Here is a 21,900-nt window from a genome sequence, read left to right on the forward strand (position 1 = left end):
TCAATTTATCACAGTGAATAAGTGTGTGAAGTTTCAATCCATTCCTATAAGTGGTTACTGAGATACAAGTTTACACACAGACGCTTGGGGTTAGGCGAGCGGCTCTGGCCCGCAATAATCTCTTGCTTTTCCATTTCATTTTTTGCAAATTATCATACCATAAGTACTGCAAACAACTATCAAAACGATTAAAATAGTATTTGACGGCGTTTTAAAAATGCCACCAAATACCATCAAAGCACTAAATACTACAAGATGACAAACCATTTGCCATTGTTTACATGTAAGACCGAAATTCTTACCTGGATTATAATCCCAATATGAAAAACACACGTATAATTCTGGTGTTGATAGATTCAGAAGGGTGTAATCTTTCTATTGCAATGCATGTCATAACCCCATTTTGTCCACAACCTTCACATTTCTTCGAAAATTAACATCCGTACCAGTACTGACAGTCCAAAAGCATCAACTTTCGACTCAATGTGGGGAATACCCAGTTTTTTAGTGCAAATTGTAAACCAGTCTATAATATTGCTGACAATTTTAATCGAGCTGAATGAAATTGAACTCGCACGTTATACTGGTATCCTGCGGATGTTGTTTATGTAGTATATACTTGTAGTAAACAACTAATATTTTGTTATTTTCCATTTATATACTAGTTTCAATAACATGTAGATTACTTCATACTGTTATGTTATCTGTATAATTTATATTATAATAATTATAACAACACGGTTCTCAATAGCTTAAAACTATGTAGACTGCTTCACATTGCCTTTTGTTTTTTTATAAACACTATTCACACTTGTTTAATTTGAACTATGTACATTGTTTCACGCTGTCTTATGTTGAGGCTTTTAGTACCCAATTTAACCTCCTCAAGCTAACTAGGCGAAAATTAATTTGCCACAACCCAAAATTTGTTAAGTCTAGACTTAAAAATAAAATAAAAAGTCAGTGCATTTACGACTTGATCCGGGAGTTGTTCCATGTATCAACCACCCTAATACTGAAACATTTTTACCGAGTTTCTGTACGGACCTCTATTTGCATAATTTCTTGTTATGACGTCTAGTATTTCTGGAGAAGACTTGAATAAACATTTCATTATTTTCTTCATGATCTATTTCATTAAAATTTTTGTACAATTCTATCATATCGGGTCTCACCCTTTTGAACTCTAGTGTAAGTAACCCAAGATGCTTTGTAAGTTTTTCCTACTAATGATTTCACCATTCCTGTTGCCCAGTGTAGTACATTTTCAATGCTAATATACTTGTTTAATCTTTGGGACCAGACTCGAGAAGCAGACTCTAGATAAGATGTTGCAGTATGTGCTTCATACTTGTACGTTATACATACCATGAGATATGTGTGAAGGTTGTCATGATCAGACGTAAATTCATTTTGCTAATTTCACTTTGTTAAGGATGTGTTCATCAAATTTTAGATTAATAAAACGTATTACTCCAAGGTTCTCTGTTGAGACCACTGGATTTTCGTAACTAGACTCTGACTATTTTACATGAAAAATTATGTTCTTTGATCATTTCCAATAGTTAGGACCTTGCATATTTTGGTGTTGAAGACCATCTGCCATTTTTTTGGCAACTCGCATGCATTAAAATGTTATTTCGCAACAAATTATCATCTTCTGGACCGTGATATACCGAGTATGTTATACAGACCAAAAATTGCTATGGATGTATGTGTGACCACTCAGACTAAAAAGTAACTTATCGGTGAATAAAGTGCTTGTTTTCATTATACCATTAAGCTTTAATGCTGGAAATATTACCCCATTCTACAAGGTTTACAAGTAGATCTATGAAATATATATTTCTTAATTCTGAAAGTTATTGTTTTGAGTATAAATAACTATATTTCCCTTTCATGTATAACAGAACTTTTAGCTAAACTTGTCACATCACATTCATTGACTATTGAAATACTTAATCAGAACTGTTTTTCATGCCTTCACTTGAACTTCGTTGTCATATAGAGCAAGACAATACAGGACCATAATCCAGATAATTAAAGAGCAATTAAAAATGCACAACTCTGTATCTATATTGATCATTGCTGAATAATTTTTGTTGGGTTTAACGTCGCACTGACACAATTATGCCATATGGCGACTTTCCAGCTTTTGATGGTGGAGGAAGACCCCAGGTGCCCCTCCGTGTATTATTTCATCACGAGCGGGCACCTGGGTAGAACCACCGACCTTCCGTAAGCCAGCTGGATGACTTCCTCACATAAAGAATTCAATGCCCCAGGTGCTGCTAAAACCCACATCGATGAGGGGCAAGTGATTTGAAGTCAGCGACCTTAACCCCTCGGCCACGGAGGCCCCTCATTGCTGAATAAATCATATGAAATACTGAATGAGGAATTCAGGTCACAAACATTTCTGGGTGCCAGCTACATTGCAAAAACGGCGTTCCATAAATGCGATAAGCCAATCTTATACTGGTTAAAAGTCACGTGAAATCACACAGTTCCCATGTGCTACACTACTTGTTGCTTCCGATATGCCTCCAGGCCGCAGGTAATCGCAAATGGTCAAATTATTTGCCGCAATTCATTGATATTTTGCGGTTAAAATTCTAAGCAGGACGGCCTAGACTGTGGCACGGTTTGTAGAGTCGAAAGTTGATGCTTTTGGGCTGTCAGTACTGGTACGGGTGTTAATTTTCGAAGAAATGTGAAGGTTGTGGATAAAATGGGGTTACGGCATGCATTGCAATAGAAAGATTACACCCTTCTGAATCTATCAACACCAGAATTATACGTGTGTTTTTCATATTGGGATCATAAACCAGGTAAGAATTTCGGTTTTACATGTAAACAATGACGAATGGTTTGTCATCTTGTAGTATTTAGTGCTTTGATGGTATTTGGTGGCATTTTTAAAACGCCGTCAAATACTATTTTAATCGTTTTGATAGTTGTTTGCAGTACTTATGGTATGATAATTTGCAAAAAATGAAATGGAAAAGCAAGAGATTATTGCGGGCCAGAGCCGCTCGCCTAACCCCAAGCGTCTGTGAGTTTACATACAAAAACTTAACCAAATCGGTACGCCGACGTAGACGCAGACGCGTGGATGAAATAAAAAAAGTGGAAAACCACAGGTCGTTCAACACGACATAAACGAAAATGTTGTAGGCTCAGTTTGACCAAGCCTGTTCATGGACGGTAGTGGAAGTGCAAGCTACCGTCCATGCCGTCTAGCCCCGGGTTGAGCTGAACACAACATTTACACATGTTATAAGTACAAGAATGTAAAATGTATTAAATAAAGTTGTAGTAGATAATCGAATAAAGCAATTTAAATATAAGACTATACATAGAATAATAGCAACAAATGCTAATCTATTTAAGTGGAACATAGAAAATAGTCCATTATGTAAATATTGTTTGATCATTTTTTCCTTGGTTGTAAATATTTAGATAACTGAAGTTACATTTAATTTAATAGATGTTGATTTATTAAATCACTTAGGAATTTGAAATGTCTGATTATTGGATACAAGATAGAACTCCGTGAATACGACAATATAAATTTATTACTAAATTGTATTTCATATTGCTTATAAAAACTTATTTTATGAGCGAAAGACGAACAAAAGCTTTGTGTATTCAAGTTACTATGTAATCAAGAAAGTATTGCTCAGATGTATATCTCATATATTGTCTCATACTCAAATATCAATGTATGTATGTTGTTCTACGTTTGTGAAACAATTCCAAAAAGAAGAAGAAACAAGAGGGCCATGATGGCCCTATATCGCTCACCTGTTATCATTGCACTGGAGGACAAGAAGGTCCTCAGAAAAAATATCTAAGTCCAAAGGACAGGAACAACAAAGAAAAGAAATTTAACCAAAAAGAAAAAAAAATCTTACAAGGTATAGATATGTCAAAATACACCTAAACATTGGAGGCACCATCCATGTTGTACTACAGAAAAGTGGTCTCGGGTTTTCCCTACGGCTAATAATAAAATAGTTACTAAAAATAAGCTATTTTTAGTAACGTAAAAGAGTAGTAATTAAAAAAATAAATATTGTAAGTGAACAAAAGAAGGATCTGCCAAATAAATCTGTTGACATAAATGAAATTTCAGATCAGTATCTTCATCAGTTACAAAGATATACCCATTTTAATTTGAAATAAAGGGAGGTAATTTGACATGAAATCAGTCCATAGTTATCTACCCTGATTGTCTTAGTCAAACTAATAACAATAATTAAATTTCAAATAAGTCCTATTAGTACTTACTGATATAAATCCATTTTGATTACAATCTCAGGGGAGGTAATCAGATATAAAATAACTCTGGAACCTACGATTGGATCTGATTTGTCATGGAATCCAAGATTTATTGTTGTTGAAGATACTTTGGAAGTTTGTATCAAATCAAACTATAAATGAAGTCTCTATATGGCTGCAAAAGGAAAAATAGCCATTTTTGGACCTTTAAGGGGCCGTAACGCTAGAACCCATGAATGAATCTGGCGAGTTGATGCAAAGACGCAAGATCTTATGGTGATACAAGTTGTGTGCAAGTTTGGTTAAAATCAAATCATATATTTAGCTGCTATTGTGCAGACAAGGTCAAAATAGCTTTTTTTGGCCCTTTCAGGGGCCATAACTCTGGAACCCATTATGGGATCTGGCCGGTTCAAGAAAGGATCCGAGATTTTATGGTGACACAAGTTTTGTGCAAGCTTGATTAAATTTTAAATTAAAATCATAAATGAAGCTGCTATTGTGCAGAAAAGGTCAAAATAGCTAATTCTGGCCCTTTCAGGGGCCATCACTCTGGAACTCATAATGGAATCTCGCCAGTTCATGAAAGGAATCAAGATCTTATGGTGATATAAGTTGTGTGCAAGTCTGGATAAACTAAAATATAAATGAAGCTTCTATTGTGCAGACAAGGTCAAAATAGCTAATTTTGGCCCTTTCAGGGGCCATAATTCTGGAATCCATTATGGGATCTGGCCGGTTCAAGAAAGGATCCGAGATCTTATGATGATACAAGTTTTGTGCGAGTTTGATTAAATTCAAATCATAAATGAAGCTGCTATTGTGCAGACAAGGTCAAAATAACTAATTCTGGCGCTTTCAGGGGCCATCACTCTGGAACTCATAAAGGAATCTCGCCAGCTCAAGAAAGTAACCAAGATCCTATGGCGATACAAGTTGTGTGCAAGTTTGGTTAAAATAAAATCATAAATGAAGCTGCTATTGTGCAGACAAGGTCAAAATAGCTAATCCTGGCCCTTTCAGGGGCCATAACTCTAGAACCCATAATGGATTCTGGCCAGTTTAAGAAAGGAACCAAGATCTTATGGTGATACAAGTTGTATGCCAGTTTGGTTAAAATCAAATCATAAATAAAGCTGTTATTGTGCAGACAATGTCAAAATAGCTAATTTTAGCCCTTTCAGGGGCCATAACTCTGGAACCCATGATGGGATCTGGCCAGTTCAAAAAAAGAACCGTGATCTTATGGTGATACAAGTTGTGTGCAAGTTTGGTTAAAATAAAATCATAAATGAAACCACTATCGTGCAGACAAGAAATTGTTGACACACAAAAATAGCAAATTCTGTCCCTTTATGGGGGAATAACTCTAGAACCCATGATGGGTTCTGGCCAGTTTTTGAAAAGAACTGAGATATTATGCCAATACTTGCAAACTGTGGTTTCTATCTTGTTCACAAGAAATTGTGGACGGACGGACGGACGACGGACGAAGGGTGATCCGCTAAATATCCTTCTTCAAATGAATAGACTATGTTATTATTATTTATTATACCTCACATAAATACCCAATGCAAATTTCCAATTAGTTTAACTTGAATAATATGTCATATTATTTAGTAGAGACAAGCCATTAACATAAAATGATTGAAGGTTATGTCAAATAGAAATCTGGATATGGAACACTGACTTTTCGCACCTCCTCTTGTCAGGGGCAGACAACTCATATTATGGACATTTTCAGAAAATTTCTTTTTTAAATCGTCATATTTCGCTCAGTTTTAAATAAAACTTAAGGATTTTGGGGATTTAAGTGTTTTTTGTTAATATCTTTCTATTTATAGAAACAAAAGCATGTTTCCTCTCAAGTTTATTCATGCGCAACGACTTCCGTTATTTAATTAAAACGCTCTTAGTGGTTTTATTTTTTAATGAAACCTGACAAAATTGTTATATAATTTATCTTTATAGGATTGCAAAATTGAAACAATATAAATAAACCATATATTTCAGAAAAATTACTCATTGTGATTTATTTACAGCTATCGATCCTTCCTTTTTATTACAATTACCGTAAAATGTATGTAGTATGATACTCATTTATCAATATAAAACCCTTAAGACAATACTATTTACAATTTTGTAATCGATCGAATCCGCGATCGAATGTATATTTTTTCTGAAAAAAAATCAGTTAACTCAATTAAAAGGGAAGTAATCGGTACGTGGAAATAGATTGTTCATATTTGTCGCATTACTGTGATTAATGTGTTACTAGTTAAGAGTATCCGGGCACTTACGTATTAGATTAAAAGGTTCGTGGTCACAAAAAGAATAACTGAAGGGAACCTTTCATAGAAAAATACAAACATTATTATATCGTACATGTTTTCACAAAGTCTTACTAGTCTAGTTGCAGTTAATAAATCGATCATATAAAAAAGTATTAGTCTAGTTGCAGTTAATAAATCGATCATATAAAAAAATATTGAACGATTAACCATTAAACATATTGCACATTCTAACATGGCTGGATTTGGTTGCCAGTTAAATAAAGAAGAAAATACTCAATCTCTGTATATTTAAGAAATAAGGAATTATATCACGAGGGCGCAGCTTGAGTGATATAATAATATGCATCTGAACGACAAACAATGATTTTATTCAAGAGCAAATCACTAAATGAGGTGTATTATTTTGATTCTTACCAAGGATATACATGAGTCAATTGAGAGTACTGATAAAAGAAAACAGTATACTTAAAAAATATTCTGTGTAAAGAAAAGCCAAAATATCACGACACTATGGTATATAATGCAAATGTATTATTATTATCATTTTATATAAATAGCATATGAGATGCCGTCTTTTTAGATATGATGCATGCTACAATCGAAATCGTATTAAAACTATGAAATTCAAGCCTTTTTGTTACGAAAATCAAATCCGATTGTATATTTCTCAAACGGAATACGAGCTGCCCACGAAAAGCCCCCTCCCTAATTTTTAACTCGGACAGGAGAAAACGTGTTTCCGTAGCCAATATGTAACACATTGAAATGCTGAGACTATCCCTCGAAATACTGAACAACGGAACTAATTCAAGCATGCTCAGATCTACTCGTATACCAAACCTGTACAGGTTGCGACACTCTATATTCGAGACTTTATCTATGACATCTGTATATACGGACTCGAATGCCTTAATTCTAAAATAAATATTTTAAGATTATCTGATGTAAAGCATTCAGTCTACAAAAGACTCATAAGAAGTCCCCGTATAAATAGTCACAGTCACGTGATCTAACTTTTCAAACAAGTTTTGTATATCATGCATAAGTTGAGACAAATGTTCTCCGTTATGAGTGTAACATTTGATAATATTCCATAACTATCATAGATATTTTACACAATTGCCATGCCTGAATTTGCAAAATGCAGGAGCAGGAGAACACCAAAACAAATGCATATGATAAAAATAACTTGACATACGTATTTTTTATTATTATTATGATTATTTGAATAGCAGTGCTCATCATGAAGTAATGCACGATACGCATGTTAGGGACGGGGGACAGTGACATAAAAGTATAGTACTACTATACCCCTACACATCTACTCTCATCACTGACCATATTTATAACTAAGGTCTTGAAGATAGGTCTGCACTGAGAAACGGAGGCACGTATAGTCAACTAGGGAAATACTCGCATCAAGGGGGTAAAGCAAAACTAGTTGGACCCAGTCGTTAGAGGTTTAGCAAAGACTTTTTAACAGACCATTTATTGGTCAATGATATCACTGATATCAAATTTTTAACAGACAATTTATTGATCAAAGTAGCTGATAACTGATATCACTGATATCAAATTTTAACAGACCATTTATTGATCAAAGTAGCTGATAACTGATATCACTGATACCAAATTTTTAACAAACAATTTATTGATCAAAGTAGCTGATAACTGATATCACTAATATCAAACTGAGTCATCGCATGAAAATTCCCACAACTTGGCAATACCGTAAAGCTATGACGTCAATTAATGACACAAATTGAGGCCACAGACGACGTCTGTAAATGACCAGCCGAGAGATAGCAAATATCCTTGAGGCATATAAGTGCAGACCTATAAATGTGACTACAACGTCGACATACTATGACAAGGCTCCCTCTAACACTGTTAAAGGCTCATTGCGTTCCTTAAACCTATATAATCCATGGTCAGCCGCTCCTAAGCTAGAAAGGCCGAACAACCAACCACGGCTAGAAGACTATTTACTTCACTACACAGCATATTTTCACACGCATGAGTATTCAAATTACTTGATTGATTACTGATTTAAATATTAATTTGAGAAATACTATTACTTGAATATATTATGTTTTGGTACTCCTCTACTCTCCACCTTGCAATATCAAATTAAAACATAATTCTGTGAAAACGTTTTAAAGCATGTAAACTTAACATGTTTCTTCCAGTCAGAGTTTCTGGCAGTTTAATAGAACATTTTCTGGCAGTTTAACAGAACATTTTCTGGCAGTTTAACAGAACATTTTCAAATAGCACTGACACATAAAATGTTTGTCCATTGAGGTATTTCATTTAATATCCTAGACAGTTCATATCCACAATAATCTCACGGAAATATTGCTATTATTATAACTGCTTGCATACTACATATTTTATTCCAAGCAATCTTCATAGTCTTATAGATTTTATCATTTAACAAAATTGACCGGTTATTTTATGTCTTTTTATGTTGTTTGTAGGAATAATATTCCACTAGTGTCCTGTTCCCAAAAAGGTATGCGTCTAAAACATCAACAATGCTGGAGCCTGAAAACAGAAGCAGCAGAGATTTCCGATTCATGATAAACTATATATAACTATAAAGGATAACTTGAAATATGGGTGGGTGGGATAAACTCGGTGAAATTCTATGTTGCTCCGCTGCTAACAAGAATTGAAATGGCAGAGCAAACGTGTCAAATCAAAAAGACGAAATTCACGCTTTTTAATTTTAAAGCCAGCCCAATGCAAAGGGAAACAACCAACGTTCTCACACGAATAAATTCTATGATATAATTGTTGTCGTCTTGACCTTCCTGTATGGGACAGGTTAGCAGGGGTCGATTTATTATGCACAAATTCAACATAAATCTCATTATTTCAATCAATTAACTCATTATGTTGCTTTTCAAGTGAATATTTTGACCTTTATATGTTTTCGGTATGATAAATGCATTCCTGAGATGGTGATACGAAAAATATTCATCCTTCGAACTATGACGCTGACGCCTCGGTCGATATACATATATATGTCGAGGTGAACATTTTTCATAATCATCCTGTCAGGAATGCAATATTTATACATTATCATCTATATTCGGGTTATTGTAACAATCGCTTTATCTTGGACGGTGTATTCGACTCGAGTGGATTTTGCCAGGTCGGATCATGCGCCGAGTGTTATCCGACGTGTCAAAATCCACGACATGGCAAAAAAGGAAATGAACCCAAGATCGAGCTATTGTTTTTAATGACCCTTATATCATATACCTCCGCTTTTTTGTTATTGTTTCAAGAAAAGATGACTAAATACTCCTCTGAAAGAAATAAATGTTTATATGGCTGAAATGTACTCGCGCAGGAATACAGTAGTGTAAGCCGTTCGAACCCGTCAGTTATGGGAGACCGTAGCTTTTTGGAATAACAGTCAAAAAGATCCAAATTGTTAAAATATTTGAAACATGATCCACTTTTTACTTTTAATAAACGTAGAAATACTTCTTAATCAGCAATTTATATGAGACCGAAATCTTCAGGGTTTATCAATATAAAGCAGGTGAGAATGTTTTGTGTGTGTGTGTGTGTGTGTGTGCGTGCGTGCGTGCGTGCGTGCGAGCGAGCGAGCGAGCGCGCGCTATTTGTAGAACTGTGTCAGGTCATGAATATCAGGTAACGAAAGTAGTACGACCACTTGCAAAATTCAATATTCAATATAAAATACGGAATTTAGTTTCTGCCTGTTCGTATTTTCTTGTGAATGCTATATTTCTTACTAGCAGAATCTATAAAGTGTGTGAAGTTGGCGAGAAGTTCAACATTCGACACTGGCCATTGGAACAGAGAAACGACATAGACATTCAAAGCGTTAAGTTGGCGAAAAGTTAAACGTTTGAAATTAGACGTTCGAAGCAAGAACAACATTGGCTATTCAAACCCAGAACGACATTGGCTATTCGAAGCAAGAACGACAATGACTATTTGAAGCAAGAACGACATTGGACATTTAAATAGACATTTGAATCAGAACGACATTAGATATTCAAACCCAGAACGACATTGGGCATTTGAATCTAGAACGACATTGGACATTCGAACCCAGAACGACATTTGACATTTGAATCCAGAACGACATTGGATATTCGAAACAAGAACATTGGACATTCGAACGCAGAACGATATTGGACATTTGAATCCAGAACGACATTGGACATTCGAAACAAGAACAACATTGGACATTCGAACGCAGAACGACATTGGACATTTGAATCCAGAACGACATTGGACATTCGAAACAAGAACAACATTGGACATTCGAACCCAGAACGACATTGGACATTTAAATTCAGAACAACATTGGACATTTAAACCCAGAACGACATTGGACATTCAAATCCAAAACGACATTGGACATTCAAACCCAGAACGACATTGGACATTCGAAATTAGACATTCAAACCCAGAACGACATTGGACGTTTGAAATAAGAACGACATTGGACGTTCGAAATAAGAACGACATTGGTTACTCGAAATAAGAACGATATTGGACATTCGAATGAGAACGACATTAGACATTCAAACCCAGAACGACATTAGACATTCAAACCCAGAACGACATTGGACATTCGAACCCAGAACGACAATGGACATTCAAATCCAAAACGACATTGGACATTCAAACCCAGAACGACATTGGACATTCGAAATTAGACATTCAAACCCAGAACGACATTGGACGTTCGAAATAAGAACGACATTGGTTACTCGAAATAAGAACGATATTGGACATTCGAATGAGAACGACATTGGACATTCAAACCCAGAACGACATTAGACATTCAAACCCAGAACGACATTGGACATTCGAACCCAGAACGACAATGGACTTAAGAAAATAATCTAGAACGAAATCCCGATCTACATTCAATATTCATTTATAGCAGTTAACTGCTACTACTGCCATTAGTTACATCAGTTAATTGCAGTTACTGCTAGTAGTAAGGGGCGATGGTATGGTACCATTGTAAGCTAAACGATGAGTGATGATATGGTACCATTGTAAGGTATCCGGTCCAAGGGTGATGATATGGCACCCTATGGGATTTTAACATCGGTGTCATATCATTAACCAGGAGGGTGCCATATCATCATCCATGAGGGTGCCAGGTCACCATCCAGGAGGGCGCCATATCATCAACCATGAGTGTGCCATAATTTTACTAGCAGATGATAGCACCCTTTAGGGTTTTAACATGGGGTGCCATATTATCATCATCCAGGCCGATGCCATAATTTTGCTAGTAGATGATAGCTCCCTATAGGATTTTAACATGGGATGCAATATCACTATCCAGGTGTCAGATCACCCTCCAGTACCAGATTACCATCCCGGTACCAGATCACCCTGCGGGTGCCAGAAGACCATCCAGCACGGTACCAGATCACCATCAAGGACGGTACCAGATCACCCTGCCGATGCCAGAAGACCATCCAGCACGGTACCATATCATCATCCAGGACGTTACCATATCATCAGCCAGGACGGTACCATAATTTTACTAATAGATAATAGCACCCTATGGGATTTAAGTACGGGGTGTCATATCACCATCCAGGACGGTGTCATATATTTTACCAGTAGACATTAAGAAATGTACTTTCTTTCTTAAAGAAATGTAGTGGCCCTTAAAAGGGTCGTTGTGTTTGAGGAGCATCTCTAGCCAGTGGTGCTATCAACAGGGGCACTTTGGACACAGGGGTGAACTTTTACAACTCTGAGGTAGCGCCGTCCCATATATCTCTCCTCCATTCTCTGCCTTTCTGTCCGCATCCACTGTTCTCTATCTTTTAAGAATCGGATGGTCCTTAGTGCCTCATTTGTCCTTCGCTGTGTCTCCCTCCACCCTTCTTCTCTTCTAAGAGTATTTAGAATGCTGTTTTGAAGAACTGCAGATCTGGCTTCGAGTTGTTGCAGTTCTTCAATTTGCTCGGCAATGGACTCCATTGTGAACAAATGATGGAATGTAGGCCAATATACTTGCAATATATTAGCCAATGAGATTTGCTCGTGGCTCTAACTCTTAACGAAATTTGATAGTCAAAATAGTCTCTAAATCACATCCTCTGATTAAAGCGTCCAAAGCAAATACGCAATAAACACCACACATAGCACTGCTTCTACTTTGAATTCGTATGTTGTTCCTAGTCCACCAAATGTTATCCAGGTTGATCTAAGTCATGTGTATTCACTATGTAAGCTTTTACATGACAGGGTTTCTGCTTTGGTAGATGATCCTTGGGGTACACCTCCATTGAGTGTTCTCAATATAAACGATTTATCCAAGATGTATTTAAGTTTATGGGTATTCATGATTCCAGGCGTCTTTCACTCGTTCTGCCCATATACTTATCCAGCTTTCTCGTGGATCTGATTGATGACGGTCCGACGTCTCCCTTCTATCTAACCACATATGTAGGGCTTGTACTTTCTCACTGCCATTGAGTTCCATGCGTTCTAGTTCTGGATACCACTTTTCCATGACATTGTAGAGATTCAGTTGACTAAGAGCTCTCTCAGTGTACAACTCCACCCACTCGTCCATAGATATGAACAAACAGTTGATGCTGTAATTGACCGGGATGATCCACTTGACATCCCAAACGGTTCTTAATAAGTACTTCATTTAAGATGAGTGTTTGAAGTTCATTCACAACACAATTGTTTAAGGTGTCTCGCATATTCTGTAGTTTTCTTTTAAATATCGGTGCGTGATATTTCACTTTCTCAGCATCTTCTCTGAGTTGTCTGGCAAAGGCATGACTACCATGTTTGACTTCTCTCAGCCCGTCAATTTCAATAGTCATATTCTGCGTACACTATCACGTTGACGACAGTAGGAAGATCTATCCTCAGGTTCCCCGTTTTTAGTTCACCTGAGCACAAAATGCTCGGGTGAGCTATTGTAATCGCTCATCGTCCGGCGTCCGTCCGTCCGTCCGTTCGTCTGTCGTCCGTCCGTTCGTCTGTCGTCCGTCTGTCGTCCGTCCGTCCACACTTTACTTTAAACAACATCTCCTCTGAAACCGTTTGGTGGAAGTTAATGAAACTTGGCCTGGATGTTCATTCTTTAGTCTCCTTCCAAAATTGTTGAAAGAATTGAATTCCACATAGAACTCTGGTTGCCATGGCAACCGAAAGGAAAAACTTTAATAAAATATTTTTGTCCAAAACCGCGTAGAGCCTCAGTATTTGGCCTGTGACATCATTTAATGATCCTCTATGAAGATTGTTCAAATTATGCCCCTGGGGTGAAAAAAGGCCCCGCCCCGGGGTCTCAAGTTTTGCATAGACTTAAACATGTTAAACAGAATACGTTGTCATTATTATTGAAACCATCATGGAAATAGGTAGTTTACTTTTTCAACATCTTTGCAATGGTTTTATCTCTGGGCCAAGCGGGTCTGGTAAAACTCAATTTGTCAAACAATTGATTGAGTCTAAAACGGATGTGTTTCAAACTTTACCACAACAAGTGGTGTGGTGTTACAAAGAATGACAGTCCACCTACACATAGTTGCAAGAAAGAGAAGGATCTTGTATCAAGTTTCTCAATGGCATGCCAGAGACGAGACGACGAGGATATTGTCAACGATACCAGTATTCCTCATTTGGTGGCGTTTGATGACATGCTTGGTGATAAAGATGAAGAAAAATCAAAAATTGGTTTACAAGACACGGACATCATCGTATTAGAACATGTTTCAACAATCAAAAGCAAACAGAACAAGCATTACATGATTCTGGGGGATTTGATCTAACCGCAGAGCAAGGTTGCGAGGAAGGTAAACTTCACCCTATAACAAGAGGGTCATGATGACCCTGGATCGCTCACCTGAGTAATATGAGCTACATGTTTCAAATGTCAGACTGATGCTAAAATATTAAGAAAGTAGGTCAGTTGGTCACATTCATGGTCACTGAAAGTCAGTTTTAAGATCGGTGTGCAAAACTGTACATGTCGTCCAAATTTCAAGGCTGTATCTTAAAAAACAAGAAAGTAGGTCAGTAGGTCAAGATCACAGTCAGGTGACCCCTAGTTACTTGGGGTCATCAGATAATTATAATTAAACAGTCTAGGAAAAATGATCAAATAATTTTTGAAGTATTTTTCCGATACAACTCATATAACAAGTGACCTCCGGGGCAGGGCCTCTTTTCACCCCAGGGGCATAATTTGAACAATCTTGTTAGAGATCCACTAGGCAATGCTACATACCAAATATCACAAAGGTCTAGGCCTTGAACTTTCAGACAAGAAGATTTTAAAATAATTTTCCTATATAAGACTATGTAAAAATTGGGACCCCCAGGGCAGGGCCTCTTTTCATTTTAGGGGCATAATTTGAACAATCTTGGTAGAGGATCACAAGGTAATGCTACATACTAAATACCAAAGGCCTAGGTCTTGAGATTTCAGACAAGAAGATTTTTAAAAACATGTCCTATATAGGTCTATGTAAAACTTGGGACCCCCTGGGCGGTGCCTCTTTTCAACTCAGGGGCATAATAAATAATCTTGGTAGAGGACCACTAAGCAATGCAACATACTAAATATCAAAAGCCCATGCCTTGCAGTTTTAGACAAGAAGGTTTTTTAAGTTTTTTCATATATTAGTTTATGTAAAACTTGGGACCTCGGGGCGGGGCCTCTTTTCACCCCAGGCTAATAATTTGAACAATCTTGATCGAAGACCACAAGGCAATGCCACATACCAAATCCAAAAGGCCTAGACCTTGTGGTTTCAGACAAGAAGATTTTTTAAAGTTTTTTCCTATATATTCATTCCAATACCCCAAATATTGTCTCATGGGTTGGCCTCTACAAAGGATTTTAGACCCCGTGACTAGAAGAAGATTTGTTACATTTCCATCTGTGTGAATTTAAGCCAGTTTGCTTTGAAAAGCACTTATGTAGATTGTTGATCCCATTATTTCGCATTAAAAATTTTTGATTTCATATTTCCCAAATATTTCATCTCGTAACGAGTTGTCGTCTTCATGATACAAAAAGCACAATCCCTTTCTTGACATTGTATCATTTTAGTAAATTGAAAATATTGCCCATTGCATGCATAAGTCACACTGTTCACAGTAAAACTTGATTGGAACATGTTGCTGAAAGGGCTTTCTCTTCCATAAAAGAATATCATGTCCACTGTAACCCTAATGTTTTCATTGTATCCGTTTGCCTTAAATAATAACTTAGCTACTCATTTACGTATTATTTGTTGGTTAAAATGCTGAAGTTAGAATGTTTTACCTTACATCCATAAGGATGACAACGGATAGTAAAAAAATGACTGACATCCACGTCTTCATGTTAGCAAGCCATATTTTAAACTGCTTCAATTAAGTAAACACCAAGCTTTATCAATACAACTTTCTGGTTCATTAAAAAATGTCCAACGGCTTTCATGTGAAAAGTTCACCCCTTCTCCAGTCGCCTACTGTAAAATCATTTAATTTCGTGGGCATGAAATTTCGTGGTTTTGGTCGAAACGGCAATTTCGTGGGGATATGAATTCGTGGATTTAAACTTTTGAACATAAAATGAATTGGAATTTTACGTGTTCGTTGGGATTAAATTTCGTGGATTGACCCAACCACGAAATCCACGAAAATTAGTCCTCCACGAATATTAATGATTTCACAGTATATGTCAAAGCACACTTTCACTATCAGTAACGAAAACTTTCCAGTCAGCTCTGTTAATAGCTTCAAGGTTAATGTTAGCTTCTCCTTCTTCTACTGCTTGAGTAACAATAGTTTTAAAACGTTGAAATGTGTAAGAGTCATTTAACCATGCATGTATCTGGCGCTTTGATCCCAACCATTCTTCTTCACATTTGATGTGAAATAAAACCACAGCATACAGTTATAATTCTAGAATATGTTATAACGAAATCCAGAGTGGTTTTACAAAATATCGATATACCCGCAGACATATGTATGGAGAAAGCACGACTACCTCATTTGATGTTTATGAATGAGAGTATCCTTATCTTACACTCTTATATATTAATTCACCATCTATACTGACGTGCGATCCATGATGCATTTCTCTTCTAGCTTTGCCGGATCCTTACGGCATGGAAATATGAGTGATTCCGGCATGCAGTTGACCATCATGAATCTTGAAGTTTTCATTGCTTTGCATTACATTTTCAATTTCTTGAAGCAAGGTTTCCCCGGTCACTAATGAAGCATTGTCAAATGGGACGTGTATTCAAAGTTTCAAGCTCGGATGATCAATGGATAGTCGAACTTTATCCCTTGGCTTAGTCTGACAATCCTCTTTCATCTTGTCTACCATAGCATTGAATAGTTCGTAGGTCAAGTCATACGGGTGGTCATAGGTTTTGAATGTGACATCGCACACTTTACGTTGTGTCTTGAATTTGCTTGCTTTTCTCTCCATTCTAGGTGTAATGTTAAAGTAGTCGCTTGTCAAGTCGTGCCGTTTCTCATCGTGTTGGTCTTGCCTTGCTTGTTTACGTTTTTCTTTTAAACCCCACGCTGTTCTTTTCTAGTAGCTAATATTTGATTAGTTTTGTTAATGATAAACGATGCTTCTTTATTTCTTCTTCATTTTCACTGCTACTCGAAGTATTTGAGTAAGGTACTAATTTACGGAGTGCTGCTCAGGCAGAAATGATACAAAACACTTAATGATTGTCTCTTATATACTGACAGAAATCAAGCTTGCATGATGACCTTGAAAAAATCTTATAAATACGGTAGGTGCTAGCTGACAGATAAATCTGACTTGGTTGTAGAGCCATACAATGAACTTTTATCAATAAGTCTGAAGTAAGATTTCTGAACGTCTGTGGTAATCATAAGCTTGAGTCTTTCCTCAAAACGTGTGTATGAACATAAATAAAATGTTCTTTCTATGTTCTTCAAGAAAATAACGTTGTACAGCATACACGTTGGTTGTTAGAAACACTGCCTCGGAAAAAGTATGTGCAATCTGTCTCTAGTAATCCGCTTTAGTTACTAAATAAGCTGACGGCATTTTTCAAATACGCATTTTGTTTTACTCTTGAAAAACATGCATGTATGTGCAAAAAAGTGATTTTCAAAAGTCGGGATTTTTCATTATAATTTGACGAATTTCTCCTATACCCATGATTGTCATGGAACCTGTATCGACCACAGGGGTTACACACACGTAGTTGCTATCAACTGAACTTGTCTTATTCATCAAATAATAAAAATCCACCAATCATAAAAATTCGTCAGGCTGTCAATGATTAATCAATAGTTAAGTGACAAATAAAGGCTTCTGAACGTCATCTGCACTTTCAGTATCATTATTCATTTATATGGTTTCAAACTAAAAATAAATATGTCGAGTAAATGGAAGTTCGCCACTTATATGCATGTTTAGCATGTATTTACATTTAATAAAGCTCAAACTCGATGTAATCAAGTGTCCATGATTTGATGAACTTGCTGGAGAGAATAGGAAAGTACACGTTGACAGATGATGCGAAATGATATCAGAAAAGTTACACACTCGTAGAAACCTTACATGACTCAGTCTAGAGTGATTCATTATCAACGATAGAATACCCATCATATTATACGAAACTTTCGGCTACTAGTAAGAACCTTATGTTGTCATAGCATCGTGAATGCATTATAAGAATGCCTGTAATCATCTATTATCGGTGACACATGCTTAATTTATTCACTGTCAAGGCAAGTGTCATATATATTTTTACATGTTGTTACAATATTGTATTTTACAAATAGACAAGGAGTAAGACTCATTGTTGTCTCATACATAATGCCATACACTTTTATTTGCATTTCAATTTGATCGGATCTCTTTCTTTGTGCACATTTCCTGACGAGTTACAGTGCTACTATCTTATCTGAAAAGATTTAATGATGTAAAGCGCAAAATTACAGCACGCTAATTGTTACATGTGCCATTTTAACTCTGAATTGAGTTACTGTTGTTAAGAGAAACATAACTAAATATTTTTATTTTAGCATCATTGATTGAGTTTTAGCAATCACTATAACTACTTCATAAGTCCATTTTTACCCAGAAACTACATAACTCTGAATTGAGAAGATTGGATACAAGAACATGAAAATAGAATTATAGTATGAGAAAATAAATGTTCAAACAATGTCAAAAGTTTACTTATATATGGCACATGCTTTGGTAGTGAAATGGGAGCATGTTACACCGATAACAAATGATAACAGGAATTCTTGTAATGCATTCCGTTCATTTAATTATTACACGCATGTAATGTGTAAAATCAACGAACTTCCTTTCAAACACACTAGATCCCAGAAGGGCACAAGAACATGAAAAATAAAATTTAATGTGACAAATTAATACATGTTCAAACAGCGCCATACTATTTTAGATAACTACACACTATTAAAAACCGAAACAGATGCCTGGCATCCGGTACTCGCTATCAAAATCTTTGAATAAAGATATTCTGTGTTCAGTAAGTTGTGAAAGCTTCTTGATTGACGATTGATGTTTTGTGGATGATAACGTAGCTGATGATGATGAAGACGATAGATGATGATTTGTTAAGATGATGATTTTTTGTTACTGATACTAAAGATAAGTCTGACGACAATTTAACAGTTTGTGCTCATCTAAGCACGGTAGACCATTGTCCATCCATATGTCGTATCTAAGCACGGTAGACCATTGTCCATCCATATGTCGTATCTAAGCACGGTAGACCATTGTCCATCCATATGTCGTATCCAAACAATTTGCTTCAAATGCCCTCTAATAAAACCACTAAAAATAAATTAACATTCGCATTGTGTTATTGTGTCATTGCATTGCCTAATCGTACTCTTGCCCTTAGGTAGGGGGCGGAAACGGCGCATAGTTACTATGCGAAAAAGAAACAAGGATAAATATCAAACAGGGAATGCCACGTTCCAAAAACGCAGCCTCCCCAAAACGAAACTCATAGCACGCAGATGTGCACAATGCCAACGAGCACACTCACATAAAAACAAGCATACGAGGACAAAACGAACGAATAAAGGAACACAATTGGGCTCCACCTTTGAACGGTCAGGGTTTATGGTGCGTACCTAACCTCACTTTTCCCCCCGCCATGTTCTAAATTCGAGGGACGGTGTAAATAATAGTAATCCCCGTCAGATGAATCTCTAACACACGTACCTAACCTCACTTTTACCCCCGCCATGTTCTAAATTCGAGGGACAGTGTAAATAATAGTAATCCCCGTCAGGTGAATCTCTAACACACGCAATGGAAACAAAAGGCATGGCATGTAAAGCACAAAAATGCTCCCGTATAATTATATAAAAAGCTTACCTTAAGAACCAAAAAGCTATGTACTCAACGCCTTTGCAGAAGACAGAGCATCAAGAGAAATACCCTTAAGGGCCCGACGAAACAGGACAGAGGGCAGAAATCAAAACAGTTCAGTCCTGATGGGACTTACAAACTGCTTATCACAGAAGGCACAATATAACGATGCGAAGGCCCGATATTAATATCGAACTTTCGCATCGTATTATCGTCCCTTCTATGACGAGATTGCGATAAGAAGACGAAACGAAGGTGTGAGGGTGCGCTATCTTAAAACTGAAATTACGTGTAAAAACATTGCAAGGATATTAATATCGAACTTTCACATATTATTTACGTGCCTTAACATAATGTTATCTTTCCTTTACGGTTAATTGTTAGTAGTATATAGTGAGTTCGTAGCTGTCTTATTTCATGTGCATGTGCCAAAGTTAGTGACCTTATTATTTGCCGTGACCTTGACCGACTTAGGTACATGTAGGTCACCTCCGTTCTAAATATAGAACGTCCGTGACAGATCACGCCACGACCTAGTGCTTATATAACTACGTTTTTTGGATCCCCAGGGTGACCCCTTAACACATGTAGACTTTTGTCGTATGGGAAAGTCCCCTTACATTGCAAATACCAAATGTATATAACTAATGACGCTATGTTCGAGTTCCATTACACATGTACCAATAGAGACAAGAGGAAGATATCTATTTAAATGCAGTTTAAGAAAAGCAGGTCGTTTTTCTAATAACTTAAGCATTGAACACCCTGATATTAAATGTGCCTTGGCTCCCACTCTGGTTCTGAGCGCCTCCTCTGTGTCGCTGGCTCCTCCTCTTGGCCAAAAATACACATAGACGGTAGAAATCCGCCAACAAATCACTACATTATACCGTAATAAGACATTTTTTTCAACAACATCCGAAGGATGACTTTGAAATCTCTGACTTGTGTTAATTAGGGCAAAATACATAGACATATGTCCACTTTCGGTTTAACTCGGTCCTATTTAACAACTTTCAAAAGTTCTCACGTCAAGAAATGCCTTCGCTCTAGAGATCGAACTGCATACATAAGAAGTTTAACCAATTCTGAGTGGAATAGCATTGCCCCGTTTTTGAAATGAGGACTTAAATTTGTTACAGAAAGTAAAACATAAACTCACCCTCTGTCTTTGTTTACATTTCTCGTGTAGTTCCGGTCATTAGCGCCGCCTCGGAAGTATCACTGGCTCTTTTTTCAACTCACCTCCATAAAGAGTAGGAGCCAGTGTTTACAGCCCATGTATTATGAAAGACATGCCTATCACTAAATAATGCATGTATTGTTTTGGTTACGCAGACACTATTCAAATGAGACAGTTGAAAGAAAATAATGTTTAAACAATGCATTGTTTAATTAAAACGTCCTTCTACCTCTGAAATCTACAAATATTTCTTTGGAGCATCCTCTAATTTTCTTCTTTCATCCACAACAACGTTCGAAAAACTAGAATGTGTCTGTAGGACACAGGGTGTGTCCCCACTGGTACATTTGTCACAAATAAGAGGCAATAATTCAAATGTTTGCAGTTTTTAGGGGGTATAGCCTCAACAAACATTTTATATAAAGGATTCATTATTCTAGGCCATATACTTCTTGAGCTATGGGCATCACAAATAAAACATCCACTATTTGGCTATTTCAAGGGCCGTATCTCTGTAATTACCGCTAAAATCTCAAGAAGTTTGCAAGGTCACATCATGATAAAGACTCATGCACGGTTTCATGAATTCTTCTTGAGCTAAGCTCGTCATTGGGTGAAAATGTGCATTTTTTACTATTTCAGGGGCTATTACTTTGGAAATAGGGGGCGGAGCCAGACAGTGCCCAAGTTCATATCATGATAAAGACTCATGCAAGTTTTCATCAATTTATATGAAATACTTTTGG

The 21,900-nt window shown here is 36.7% G+C and overlaps 1 protein-coding gene across 10 annotated transcripts in view; it reads left to right on the forward strand.

Moving 5' to 3' along the window:
* Positions 1-21,900, forward strand: part of LOC123566561 (lachesin-like) — a 460,053-nt gene that overhangs the window by 190,885 nt on the left and 247,268 nt on the right. The gene's annotated exons all lie outside the window — the stretch shown is intronic.

This window comes from Mercenaria mercenaria, chromosome 8, assembly GCF_021730395.1.
Source record: "Mercenaria mercenaria strain notata chromosome 8, MADL_Memer_1, whole genome shotgun sequence".
Classification (NCBI taxonomy): Eukaryota; Metazoa; Mollusca; class Bivalvia; order Venerida; family Veneridae; genus Mercenaria; species Mercenaria mercenaria.